The sequence below is a fragment of the Neovison vison genome, chromosome 1 (assembly GCF_020171115.1).
Source record: "Neovison vison isolate M4711 chromosome 1, ASM_NN_V1, whole genome shotgun sequence".
In the NCBI taxonomy this organism is placed as follows: Eukaryota; Metazoa; Chordata; class Mammalia; order Carnivora; family Mustelidae; genus Neogale; species Neogale vison.
This window is the reverse complement of record NC_058091.1, coordinates 5,787,223-5,801,450: the sequence shown is the minus strand read 5'-3', so window position 1 is coordinate 5,801,450 and position 14,228 is coordinate 5,787,223. Positions and strand designations below refer to the sequence as shown.

Below are 14,228 nucleotides of genomic sequence, written 5' to 3'. Positions count from 1 at the left end.
GAAGTTCAGTTGACCTATAACCTTTTCATCAAACCATTAAAAGTTCTAGAAACTAGTGATTCATTGAACATATTTGAAGAAATGCATTTAATGCTTTCCAGTTAACAAAGTACTTCTACATGCAATATTCTCACTTCAGTCTTAATTCAAAACCAGTTTTTTTTTTTTGGTCAGGAAAAAAGTTCTATCAAATTACCAATAAGAAATGAATCCAACCTCTACTGCTATAGTCAATACCACTAAAAGGCAATGGGAAGGAGGGTAGCCCCACGTCCCCGAAGCAGCAGGAGCCTTGGGCACCCTGACAGGGAAAAGACAAATATACCTACCATGCAAATACTTTGGACATTCCCAATTTTCTACAGTTGTACCCCCTCCTTGCTGGGCTCATGAGGACACAGGTTGTAGCAATTTTTTAAAGGCCATGTGTGTGTATATGCACAAATCACAAAAACCTACTGCTTCTTCAGGGGTAGATAAGATACCAAGAGTTAAGAACCCATACTCAGAGACTGCTGCAGCTGCTTCGATTGAAGTCATTCTGTCTGCCCCAGCAAAGAATGCAGCAGCAGATTCTACGCAGAAATCCCATTAATGAGAACCGACGGCCGGAAAGGGTGAATGCACAGCCTGGGTATTGACAAGTGTCAGTAGGAGGCACAGGAAGGCAGGACGCAGGCACTGGTCCCAGAGACGGAGCTCACACATCTAAAGGCAGCGCTTTCAGAGCTGCTGTGGTTCTTTCTTTTTTAATCATAAAACACAGTAAGAAGTATATTTTACATCACAACCTGACATACATATGCATTCACAAGTACTTAAATGAAACTACAATTTCGTGAAACCATACAGACCTTTCTAGAGGAGGAGTTCTCTCCTCTCTATTCTGTTCCATTAAAAACTAAAAACCAGGGGCGCCTGGGTGGCTCAGTGGGTTAAAGCCGCTGCCTTGGCTCAGGTCATGATCTCAGGATCCTGGGATCGAGCCCCGCAACGGGCTCTCTGCTTGGCAGGGAGCCTGCTTCCTCCTCTCTCTCTGCCTGCCTCTCTGCCTACCTCTGATCTCTGTCAAGTAAATAAATAAAATCTTTAAAAAAACAAAAAACTAAAAACCAGCCACAACTTGCTCAATTAGCTTCTTGCACACTGTCGTCTTACTAGCCATATTTTGTGGAGTTCTGCACTGAAGGACTGAGAAAGCCGGCACGGCCGGAGCACCCAGCAGCCGAGAAATCAGTGTCACCACGTCAGACAGAGCCACGCTGTGCTCCGGCTCCCATCACCTACAGTAAATGCTGCGTCAGTCCAGCTGCGTCACGGGACACCTCAGGGATCAGGGCAGCATCTACTGGCTCAGGACCGAGCTGTCCCTGCAGGCAGCTGTCCCTCCTCTGACTGTGCTCCGGGAGCCTCCTCACTCCGGACAGGTCCAACTTTCCTCGGTGATTGTGAAGTTACAGGTTGCACGACACGCAGGGGACAGTAAACCAGACACAAACATACGCTTGAGGATGGAAGGCTGAAGAGGAAATCCAGAAACGTGCGCAGCTCTGAGAAAGCCTGCCCTCCTCTCCTTTCTCCGTGGTGTCCCTCAAGTCCGAGTCTCGGCCATCACGCACACACCGAGGCCAGTCGGTGAGGCCCTCCTCCGCCTCTGCGGACACCAGCCCCACGGGCGGCTCAGGACTCAGCTGTCCCTTCTTTCTCCAGACTCCGAGTCTGCGAGATAAGGCGAACTCTCAGTCCATACTTCCTATCTCCCTTCCCGGTTTTTATTTTTCTCCACAAAACTATCAATATGTACCATATTATGTATTTTATACTTTGATCCTAAGCTCTTTGAGGGAAAGGATGTGTTTTTGTTTCATTCACGTGTATCAGTGCTTGGCACACTGCAGGCACACAGTGTCTGTCGAGAGGGAAAGACAGAGAGGTGTGGGGGGGACACAAACAGCGCTCATCCACCATCTTCCATCCCTTCAGCACATGCCGCCTGGTCTGAGCACTTACCTGAACTTCGTACTTCTACAGAATCGGAACAGGAGCTGGTTTCCCAGAAATCTCCAGAGGCCATGCTAACAATCCCTCAGCCAAGCTACAAGGAGAGCTACAGAGAGCTATGGAAAGCTACAGCTTCAGTTAAATTTTGGAATTCCTTAATCTTACCCTCCTCTCCCACGTCAGTAATACAGCAGGACTAGATTACTGCAAGAAATGTTTGTTATTTAGCAAAACAGAAGTAGCCGGGCCAAGGTGGGAAATGCAAAGGAAAACTGAAGGAAACAAGATAACACCATGGAAAAGGTAAGAAACCTAATTGACGGAGATGGTTTTCTCAAGGCATAAAATTGCTAAATGTGAGAGAAGTCTAAGAAATGATGCAGTCACTTCTCCTCACTTTATGAAACAGAAAACCAAGGCCCAGAGATTTATACATAGCTAACCCTGAAATGGGCAACTACTATAGAAATTTTGACGGTGTCTCCCTCGAAGGCACCCATGAGTAGCAATGGAAGTACCCGTCATTTTGAGGTGATAAAGCTAAGCAATGATGCTTGCTATAGCCCCTCACCCCACCTTCTACTGCAACATCACTACAGCTCTTTGCTCCGAGTCCTGCCCCGACTCTGGCTTCAGGTCGAGGGCAAAGAAGGATCCACGTGCTCAGCTAAGTTAACGAGCGTCCAGTTACAAAGACTTTATTGTTACTGGTTTCCTGGTGCCTGAAGTCCAGACTGAGTCTACCAACTCAGTTGGACCAATATCGGCCCTTAAAGCTGGGACTCTGGTTCCAGCTAGAGTCTGAGCCATCAGCCACACGCCTGTGTTGCATATTCCCAGGTTTCTACCCCTTTCTGATCACGGTTGCTGTTTTCAAGACCTCTTCCAGACAGTCGAACTCCGATTTCCCTGCCCCAGGCATCAGCACAGACTGTGCTATGCCGTGTAACTTAGCAGGCCTCAGGTATTCGAGTCCTGCAAACTCTCAGATAAAGGACTGGCCCTTTACGTGCTCCTCGGATATGACCTCTGAGCCCTTGAAATATGAAAATGTCTTTTAGTACCCTGGAGTATTGAGCTGCACCACACAGTTTATGCTAGCAATGTGATTTACAGTAAACATCCATCTTTGTTCAGCTAGGCTGTGGACCATGCTATCAGTTTGACCTCTGGAGAGCCCAGAGACAGAGTAATCAAGATCCGCCACTCTGTGACCCCTGCCTCCCGAACTCCTGGACACCGAGCTCGCTAAGCCTCTCTGGTTGACCATAATCCACACACGTCGTCACACATCCTTGCTGGGAGAATGAGGCACATCCATAACCCACTGGGAGAAGACAACTGGGGGGTTGCTCACGGTCTCACCTGTACTCCTCCCGATGTTCCTTTTGCTCATTTCAATCTGTATCTGTCACTGTAATAAACCATAACTGTGAGTATAACAGCATTGCTGAGTTTCGTGAGTACTTCAGGCAAATAACTAAAACCGACGGTGGTCTTGGGGACCCCAGGCATAAACTAGATTCTCTTTTCCCACAAGTATCTCAGTCAGCCTTATTGACTGATTATCCAATTCCTTGGTCATGACCACTCTCTGTTCAGATATCCATAACCACTGAACCTCTTCAGTTTAATCAACTTTGGGTCTCAGTGGAAATAAGTGCACAGAAAGAATAAGCTCATATGATTTGTAGTGGGGGAAAAATAAGCAGCAACTTTTGAAATGTAAACCAATTACAGGAACCAATTTAAAATGAGTAAGACTGACCAACTGCAAACTAGATCATTTTCTGCTTATTTACCTGATGACTATTTTTCAGGTAAGAGATTAATGCGCCTCATAAATTCAACCCTGTAAGATTTATGTGCCCCACAAGGTCCTGCCTAGAGCAGCCATCTTGCCTTTCTCTCTGACCCGTCTTTTCTTATCCATGGCCTTAAAACATCTGTCTCTAACACTGCACCCTCCCTCAGTAGAGATAAGGAGCTGATGCATCCAAACATCCATCACTGATCTATAAGAATCAAAGAGGCACGTTGTTAGTTCTGCTTCTGGCAATGGAGGACACTTAGAGTTTGTCTTTGGGTTTTTCTCTTCACGTGGTTTTAGGTTGACAGTGGGGCAGCTGTACCAAAGCTGCCCCTAACAGATGTGAGGAGAGGAACAGCACCCGATGTGATCAGCATCTCTGCCAGTCCCTTCCCCAACTGTATTAAAGGCACCCAACTTGGAAAGAGAGATTTGTCCAACCATCAGACCTCACTCTTACTGGTTCAGTGTTTCAAAATTCATTGTTTACTTATACCAAAGTATCAGACACCAATAGCTGGTTTTGTTTCAAAGAAACTTTGGTTACTGATGCACAGATCCCTCAAAATAGTCAAAATCACCACCCTGGATCTCAGAACTCTTAGTGCCTAATAAAGTTTAATTGCAGCTATTTTAAAAGAGCTATTTGAAGAGATACAAAGTGACTGAAGCAATCAAACAAGAAGTAGATGGGGGGGGGGGAGTGAGGCAACTCAAACTGCACGTGAATCTCAGTGAATCTCAATGAGACTCGGATGTTACTGAATATACTCCACCCCCCACCCTACAAAACCACGCCTGTTGACCTCGTGCAGCTCCAGGGATAAAGACCCGAGAAACCAGTGTTTGTAGATGGAGGAGTTCTAGGAGGCAATTCTGTCAATGGCTGTAATCAGTAGGTTGATCCTGACAGCTTTTCTCATTCTCTGTGCTGGAGATAAGGGTGATAATCACAGCAATCAGCAGAAGAAGAGGCCTTCCACGCAGAACTAGAGAGGAACAATAAGCATGCCTGATGGATGGTTTCACAGGCCTTGGAAACCTGCCTGTTTGCACAAGTGCCCCTAGAGGCAAGTGAGCAGATGGGCAGCTCTGAGCTTTGAGAACCCTTTAAAGTTACTCAAAATTAAACTGTATCACTCCTCAGAGAATTTATAGTCCTGGAAGGGTTCGTTGCCCTGTGAATAACCTAAGAACATACTGAAAAACTGCATACAAGTCAAATTAGGTTAAATTTTAACCTTATGTCCTTGAAAAAAAGTCAGTATCTGATACAGAATTATTTATCGTGACTTGAATTTAACTGCATTTAATGATACCTTTTACGAAATGTAATTAATTCATTCCATGTTAAACAGTTGTGAAGTTTTCCAAAATGGGTCCAAAGCAGGTTTCATCTTAAATGGGAAGCTTTAGTCCCAAAGGAATGGTCCTTATTGGGATGTTCTGTCAGGCCTACATTCATTTTTATACCCAACCAATAAAATGTAGTGCCACAATAATAAGTGAGTAAAGCTGTGGTCGGGCTTCTCAGGATCTCTCTGGCTCTACAGCTCAAAGTCCAATGCTGGTAACTGTCAGGATGCTCTGAGCACTCCGCGCCCAGCCCTCACACCTCAAGTCAGTGTCATCCGCAGACAGAAATGAGAAGAAACGGAACATATTTTATGGCTGTTCTGCTTGAGGGAAGAAGAATAAGGTAAGTCAATACTTCTTGTCATTTCCTGAAAATAGTGTATTCTCCAAGACACTTAGCCAGCATTTGCCCATTGAGGCAAGGACAAAAACATAAAAAGAAAGTTTTTAACTCAGAAAATTAGCACGTCAATATTTCTGGGTCACAGAAATTGAAGTCATATCAAGCATTACTTTAAGATCTAAGCTAAATACACTCTCAGGGTTGGCTGCTCTCGGTAATGGTAACTATCATTAAGAAAATCTAAAATTTAAGGAATAAAGAGTCATATTTAATACCCTGTTATTGTTACTGAAATATTACTAAATTTATAGCCCCATTTAAAAATGCCAAGACTTGACTTCTTTCGTAAAATTAGATCTGCAAAAACTTTCTATAACTTTACTCATACAGAATGTGTCTCCCCACTCACTGCTCCATCAATTCAACAGGAAATTTTTTCATAAAACTCTACTGTTTCATGTTATTTCTGGCCTTTGGGAGTGGGTATGTCTCCATTCCCTAACCATGTCATTCATACATTTAAAGAGGACAATGTAAAAGTGGGTTCAGAGAGACTCCCAGTGATTTCTCACAACTTAGGAAATCAATTCTGAACCAGAAAATATAATTGGCTGCAGACTGGAAAACGTAAGTTATGACTATATAAATTAAACAGGCTCCTAGCAATATTTAGAAATATTAAAAAACATTACTAGTAACATATGGTAGAACCAGAAGCACATGGAGTTTAGAGTCAGAGAAACTAGACTCCAAATCTTGCCTAACCTAATGACTCCTGTTGGACAGTTTTGACCTCTCTGAGCCTAACATTAATTTTCGTACAATGGGAACATGCAGAATGTGTAACTGTTCTGAAGTTTAAATGAGCATCTACCTACATGCAGTGTCTCATGCAGTGTTCGGTAAATGTTACTCTTTTCTACAAATAAACTGCTTACAGAAAACACACTGAAGAAAGAGAAGGATCGGGGAGAGAGACTGGTCGAGAGCAAAAATAAAATAAAGACAAAAGATAGCACAGTAGCAATGATTGCTAAATATTATGGAAACAAACAAAAACTGGAAGAAAAAAAATCCACAGTTAAGAAGCTAGATCATTAGAATCTTAGTTTTTGAAGCTGAGGAGTTCAATTCTAAATCCTAAGGGAGATGTGGAAAGGTCATCTCACAAGACAAGAAGTAAAGCAAGTTCAAACCCTGTTTGGCTTATAGGTTTCCTCTTGAAGCTTGATTTAAAAGTTGGTGGAGGGGTGCCTGGGTGGCTCAGTCAGCAAGCATCTGCCTCTGGCTCAGGTCTGATCCCAGGGTCCTGGAATTAAGCTTCACATCATGCTCCCTGCTCATCACGAAGCCTGCTTCTCCCTCTCCCACTCTACCCTGCTTGAGGTTTTTCTCTCCCTCTCTCTCTCTCTCTGCCAAATAAAATCTTAAAAAAGAAAAGAAAAAAAAGTTGGTGGACCTTTTCCTGTGCCCTAACTAGACTCATTAGCTGGGAAGAGAAGAGCCATTCAGAAAAGCACCCATTTGTTTGTGGGGAAATTAGACACTGGATTCACTGCATTGTTCATTCAAAGAATCTGTGATAGGATGGACTTCAAAAGAGCAAATTTTAAGCAAATCCCTGAGATTACATTATTCCATCCATAAATATTTCAGAATGAAATGAAATATTTAGGTAAGGACTAAAAGTTAAGGACTAAAAGGTAAAGTAAAGGTAAGGTAAAGGACTAAGGGTAAAAGGTAAGATAAGGTAGGACTCTTTTAAAATATACAAAAATATCATTAACACACCAAAAACTTAATACTTCCTTAATATCAAATTAATATTCAAATATGTTCTAGCGCCTCATAATTATTTTATAATCTAATTTTATTTTATTTTATTTTATTTTTAGTGTTCCAAAATTCATTGTTTATTGTTCAGTTCAAAATCCATGTTTGCTTCCAAACAGTCTAGGTGTGGGGGAGGGGGGTGAGGTACAGACTGAGGAGTTCCAAGTTGGATGGATGGCACAGGGGAGTTCATTATGCCATTCTCCCTACTTCTGCATAACCCTCATACTTATGCCATTCTACCTACTTCTGCCTAACCCTCATACTTTTGATAACCCTCATACTTTTGATAATAAAAATGTTTTACATTTTCTATAACAGGAAATTAAATACAAACATCAACAGCAGAAATAGGAAACTAGAAGCACCAGTGTTTTTGATGTATGCTATGGCAGCAAAAAGATGGGAAGCATCTGTTCAAGCAACAGTGTAAGGCTTTTGTTGAAGTTCAATGCAAACCTATTGAGAAACTTCAAAAGCTACTAAGGAATCAATTCTTATGAATCAATTTTTGCATATCTACCCCTTTTTAGTAGATTGCCAATAATGTGACAATACCATTTCTTGAGGGAGGGGTACTTGTTAAAAATAAAAATCCCCAGTCCCTTTTCGTTTCCTCTTCTATGTTCTGTTGGATAAATGATGCTCGCACACCCAGGACAGGAAGAAACACACAGTCGAGGATGGGAAGTCATGAAGCGCGAGTCAGGAAGATGCAGAGATGACAGCACATATTTTCCCTAGCTGTCTCATCTGTGCTTAGGAATGGCCATCATAGGAAACTCTGGGGAATCCGTTTAGATTTACACGTTAAGAAAAAGCTTGTGCTGGCATTTTAGGGAAGGTTTTCCTCCTCCCTGCCTGAATATCTTAGAGATGTGATGGTAGGTTCTAGAAGAGGATCAGCACATATAAAGCACTGGTAACTATGTTAAATCCGGCTGGTTGCCTAGTCCCTATCTCTTTTCCCTTTCTTCTTGCTAACAGAACCCTAATATCATCACAGGGCATGGGGTGACAATGCACCTAGATTTTTAAAACTATATTTTCCATCCAAGGTTGGCCAGGCAACATCGTCCATATTACTGCGATGTAAGTGGAAGTCACTGATGGGACTGTGGGGAAAGCCTTTTAAAAGGGGAAAGATGAGCTGGTTCGCTACTTTTTGCTGTAAGTCCTTTGTTCCTCTCTTCCTGCCTGTAATTCTAAGTGATGGCTGGAGTTCCAGAACCATCACTTGAGCATGAGGACCCCAGGCAACCCCTAAAGACTGTGGCTCACAAAGCCAAAGGGCCTCATTTTCTGGCTCCCCTGGCAAGAAAGTCTGAGAGTTTCTTCCCATGTGCGCTAAGCACCCAGGTCTTGTACTTGGCCCCAGGCCACAAGCTTCTGGGATTGGAACAGACTTCTAGAGCCTCCTATGTCCTCCTTCTCCAAGGCAGTGTGCACCAGCCACCAGTCTTTCTGCCTCTCTTCATTCTTCAATACCTCCAGGCAGTTGTTTCTGGATTATGTCAGCTCTTTTCTTTTAGAGGGGAGGGAATTCCAGGAGGGCTTTAGTTCCTCATACTTGGAAGCAGAATACCTTAAATTTTACTCCTACCTAAGCCCCAAAGAACGGCTAGAATCTATACAATGTGGAGGTGGTTTCTTGATCAAAGAGAGTGGTACTCGTAAACCACACCCAGTGATAGCATTCGGAGACCATGAGCTCTTCATCGTTCATTAAAAGAATTTTGTTAATCATTTTACAAATATTATTAAATCACTTCATGAATGGTTTAGGATTAGGTACTAGCTATATACATAATCACCGGAATAGAAACAAGGCTACAGGGGTCTTATATGTCAATATGTTTCAGATCGTTATGCATATTTTTTTCTAAGATTTTATTTATTTATTTGAGAGAGAGAATGAGAGTGAGAGACAGCAGGAGAGGAGAGAGGTCATCAGCTGGAGAAGCAGATTCCGGGCTGATACAGAAGTACCAAGTAACAAGCAAAGAATGGAGAAGATACTAAAAAATCCTTTCCTTTTTAGAATGTTATTGGAGAGTGGGGAAAAATGAAGAAAAAAACAACTGAAATCAACATACAATCAAATGCAGAAATAGAAAAAATATGTGCCAAAAAATCTGCCGTATTATGACAAAATGTTCAAATTACATAACTGAATCAACTCTTTCTAGATAATGTGATGAAACTAAATAACATCTCATTAAATAACATCTACTAATAACATCTAGTACGCTGTGGAACATGATTAGTAAATACAGAACACTAGAGATCACCAATCAGTTAAGCTTACTACAGTAACAGATAAATAAGACACGTATTCTAATGTATCATCTATTCCTTGTCTATTTCTTCCTACGTTTTACGTTCAAGCATCCTATATGAACTAAAAGCTAATTTTAAGAATAAAAATTACTCCAATGTTTTAAGTCTGAGTAACTAGAAGAATGATAAAGTCACTAATAAAAATAAGTTGGGAGAAACTGATTTGGGAAGAAGAAAAAGAGATGACAAGTTATGTTTTGAGTATGTTTGATTTGCAAAAATAGCAGACAATCGTGGTTGTGTCCACAATTTTTGTGCTTGACTATTCATATCTGAACTCCACCCATTCTTCATTTGGAGGCCCTCAGCAAGACTGTACCATTTGGCTTCACTGATGGCAAAACTAGGATCATAACATCAAACTACAGGATTATATTTTGAGAACTAAGTGGCATAATTCACGTTAAACACCCAGTAAATAGTATGTATTAAATGTTAATATCTTTCCGTTTCTTCCTTCTTCCTAGCCTGTCTTTTCGAAACCCACTTTGATTCTGTATGAATTTCTACTTCAAACTGACCCATTTCCTAACCATCCTTCAACATCATTTACTCATATCAGTCATACATCCTTTACCCTATTCTTCCTACTCCTCTCAATTTTACAAATGCTGTACACATTCTTCAAGGTCCAACTCAAGACTCCTCTTTTGATGAGTAAATAATCACTCTAATCTATACTGCTTTTCCTGTGCTAGGTGCCTCATGGCCTGTGTTGCTAGTAACTGTTTTACATACTTATGACTTGTCTCTCCAACTAAACACAAGATTCGAAACAGCAGAATCTGTATGTAAAATTGCTTTCATTTGTAAGGACTGGAATCTGGCCCTCCTTGGAGATCCGTACAAGCTTGCTGAATAAAGGAATCAGTGATGCCGACCATTAAAATCCAAGGACTAATACCAATTCAGATATACCCAGTGAAGTTAAACTTATATCATTATTTTTTTATAAAGATTTTATTTGTTTGACAGACAGAGATCACAATTAGGCAGAGAGGCAGGCAGAGAGAGAGGAGGAAGCAGGCTCCCTGCAGGGCAGAGAGCCCGATGCGGGGCTCGATCCCAGGACGCTGGGATCATGACCTGAGCCAAAGGCGGAGGCTTTAACCCACTGAGCCACCCAGGCGCCCCAATATATCATTATTTTTTTTAAACTTACATCATTTTCATTGGTGAGCATATCAAAATCAAATGTGATTATAACTGAAATAAAAAAAAAAGGCTATTAGATTGGCCTAAAAAGCAATGTTTTAAAAAGATACCATAAAAAGAGACTTTTATAAAAGAACTTATACTACAATATTTATTTAACACTTGCACATGAAGGCAAGAATTAAAAATGGAAAGGGATTTTTATCAGAATCTTGACAGAATCACAAATAAGGGTTTAAGTAATTTATAAGTAATTTTTAAAATCAGAAATGTATTTTTAAAAATCAACTCATTACAGCAGCACTAGAATTAAAACTACTACAAGAGGAACTTATTTATTTATTTATTTTAATTAATTTATTTGTCAGAGAGAGAGGGAGAAGGAGAAGGCATGAACAGGGAGAACAGCAGGCAGAGAGAGAAGCAGGTTCTTCACTGAACAAGGCACCCGATGTGGGACTCCATCCCAGGACCCTGGGATCATGACCTGAGCCAAAGGCAGATGATTAACAGACTGAGCCGCCCACATGTCCCAAGAGTACCTTACTTAAACTAAATGTGACAAAAAACATTCAGCATATGCAAAAGTCCAGCACACCTCCATAATTTATCTGGGGCTTAAAATAATGTATAAAGACAGACTGGAAAGTGAAGGATAAACAAACAAGGGATAAACAAACAAGTTTGGAGGGATTTTGTTTTGCTTTGTTTCTTGTTTTTTGTTTTTTAGTTCAGTACACAACCAGACTCAACATCACTTCAAACATCAGAATCAGTTCAAATTTTATCACTGGTATTTGGGGTTAGCAAAATTACAGCTTTAGAACCCTGTTCTTCCTTATCTCCAGACAGAAATCCATACCACAAAATAAAACCCACAGAAGCACATGACTACATGTGGGAAACTGTTTCACTTGTAAATAATTTCTATGTATATTCTATGAAACAAAGTGCTTAAAAATCAAACCATATTACGTCTTTGTAAAACTAAGTATCTTCCACAAATTGATGTCTTTAAAATAACTGAAAATAACCTTGAAGATTGCTCTACAAGGTCAAGAAACTAGTAAATAGCTTACAGAACTGAAATTTTATACAGTAACAGTTATGTCTGCGTATTAATGAACTTCAAGCACTACACACTTGGCAGGATGTTGAGATCAATGTTTCCAAATATCTGCCATGATAGATTGATTCTCTGGTTATTTAAAGTCACTGCTTTGCAAGTAACTTTAAGTAGTTAAGCAACAAAATTCATCTATTTAGAAAAAATTCATATTCTATTTCTTCCATAGATGGTCATTGTAAAGAAGCATAAACAACTGTAATTCTCAGCTGATAATATGCAGAGAGAACATATACACAAAGGAGGCTTCATTTAGATAAAATGACAAAGAAAAGTACCATTTCCTGATTTTTTTTTCCCTTAGCCCTCCCCACCTACCACCTTGATTCTGGAAACGGCAGAATAAATTAAAGCTCCTTTCTTCTACATCAACTCCTTTGTCCTCTCAAGGTTGCCTAATCATATTCATCTCTTAAAATGAAGTAAGAAACATTTCAAAAGCGGTATTCACATTAAATCAACTTTCTGATTCGTGCATTGCAGGAATAAAGCAGTGTAATCACATCTTAAATTGGTTTACAGCAGGCTGTCTACCTTATCCTGGTTCTCAGGATTGATGAAATGAATAGTTTTAAAATAGCACTTTTTGAAATGACTGAGAATTAATAGTGCATAATTATCTCAGTGTTGACAAGTGAGAGATGTTTAACTCCTTAAATGAGCTTTCCTAATGAATCAGTGTCAGAGAAAGGCTTCATTGCCTGTACCTTGTTGATTGATATCTAAGGGGATTGATTTAACCATAAAGGCATACTAAAAGCCAATTTTAAAAATCATTTATGTAAAAACTAAATGACCCAACTTTCACTGACCATTGAAAGATTTACTTAAGATTTTACTGTAAGCTTCAATAATATTCTAGGTATTGGACTACCAGGAAAATTACATATTATCTGTCTACTTGCAACTCTTCAAACTTTCCATACAGCTTCAGCAAAACAGACTTTAGTATTACACTGCCAAGGGCCCAAAAGAAAAAAGGTAAACATGAAAAACTACTGAAAGGAAAAGCAGTACAGAGATTGTTTCTGACCTTTCTATTTGAGGATCCTAGTGAAGGACAACTACAATGAATATAAATAAATAAATCAATAAATCCCCATGCCTTTTTTTTCCCACTTTTTTAAATTAAAAAAATACATGTAAAAATTTTGTAAGAATGTTCTCTTTACCACGTTGAACTTTTAACGTTGTCCAGTCGTCCCTTGTCTCTAATTCATGTTAACCCCTAACTACAGCGTTCAATTCTGTGTCTTAAACACTGCGGGGGGGAAACAAACTTATATTCCTAAACACCTGGAAGAGAGAAACAGGAACACCGCCCAGCAACAGATACGCAGACGAACATAATACAGACCAGCTCTGATTTGCTCTTTATTTTTCCATATCCTTCAGATATGCCAACTGTGTAGCTTAAGCATGTGTCAGGCGCCGGGCGAAGAACAGTCTAGTCTTCAAGACCTCCAGAGAGCTAAAGAACATCTCCCCACTTTTCGGAGGAGGCCAAGACTATGGAGGCGAGGCTCCTGCCCGAGTCACAGAAGGGGTAGTGGGTGGAGCCTGACCTTGAACTGAGGAGACCACCGTGCAGAACCCACGCACAGTGCGCGGGCAAACATTCGCCGCTTAGATTATCCTTACGGGACCGCGGATAGTTCCGCCGTCAGTAAAGCGTGGTGCTGGGAGAGGATGCTCGGCTGCTCCCTCACCGATTCCCGATACCGGAGAGGCAACTGGATGCCCGCGCTCTCCCACAGGCGGGGAGGCAATGGCTCCAGGGTCAGGGGAAGCCACAGATGGCGCTGGGATGAAGGCGGGATTGCTCTGCTCTTAAATGCCTTATAGAAGAGGCCTGGGGATAGGTAAGTTTGGGGCGCAAAGTCACGTCTTCGACCTAGCGACCTCTTGAATCAGAGTCCGAGGGCCAGCCTGAAGAGCTTCAACAGTCTGAAACGGCGAGAGCAGAGTGTGAAGACGACGTCAGCCCAAAGTACTGGTTGCTCTGCCTGGGCACGCGGGGCCCAGGGGCCGCTCCCCACTCCAACACGCACACACACACGCACACACACACGCACGCACACACACATACACACACACACACACACGCATAGGCCGCAGGAGGTGTAATCCGAATACCCGCCCGGGAGGCACTCTCGAAGCCGGAGAGCTGGGCTCTTGTCTCTCGGAGTTGAAGGATGAACTTCACAAAGGAGAGTGAGGAAAGCGATAGTTTCACGGAGCAAGGATACAGGAAAAGCTCTCAG

The 14,228-nt window shown here is 41.5% G+C and overlaps 1 protein-coding gene across 2 annotated transcripts in view; it reads right to left on the bottom strand.

The window, feature by feature from the left end:
• The window catches only part of PRKN (parkin RBR E3 ubiquitin protein ligase), a 1,310,068-nt gene that overhangs the window by 1,272,263 nt on the left and 23,577 nt on the right, over positions 1–14,228 (bottom strand). The gene's annotated exons all lie outside the window — the stretch shown is intronic.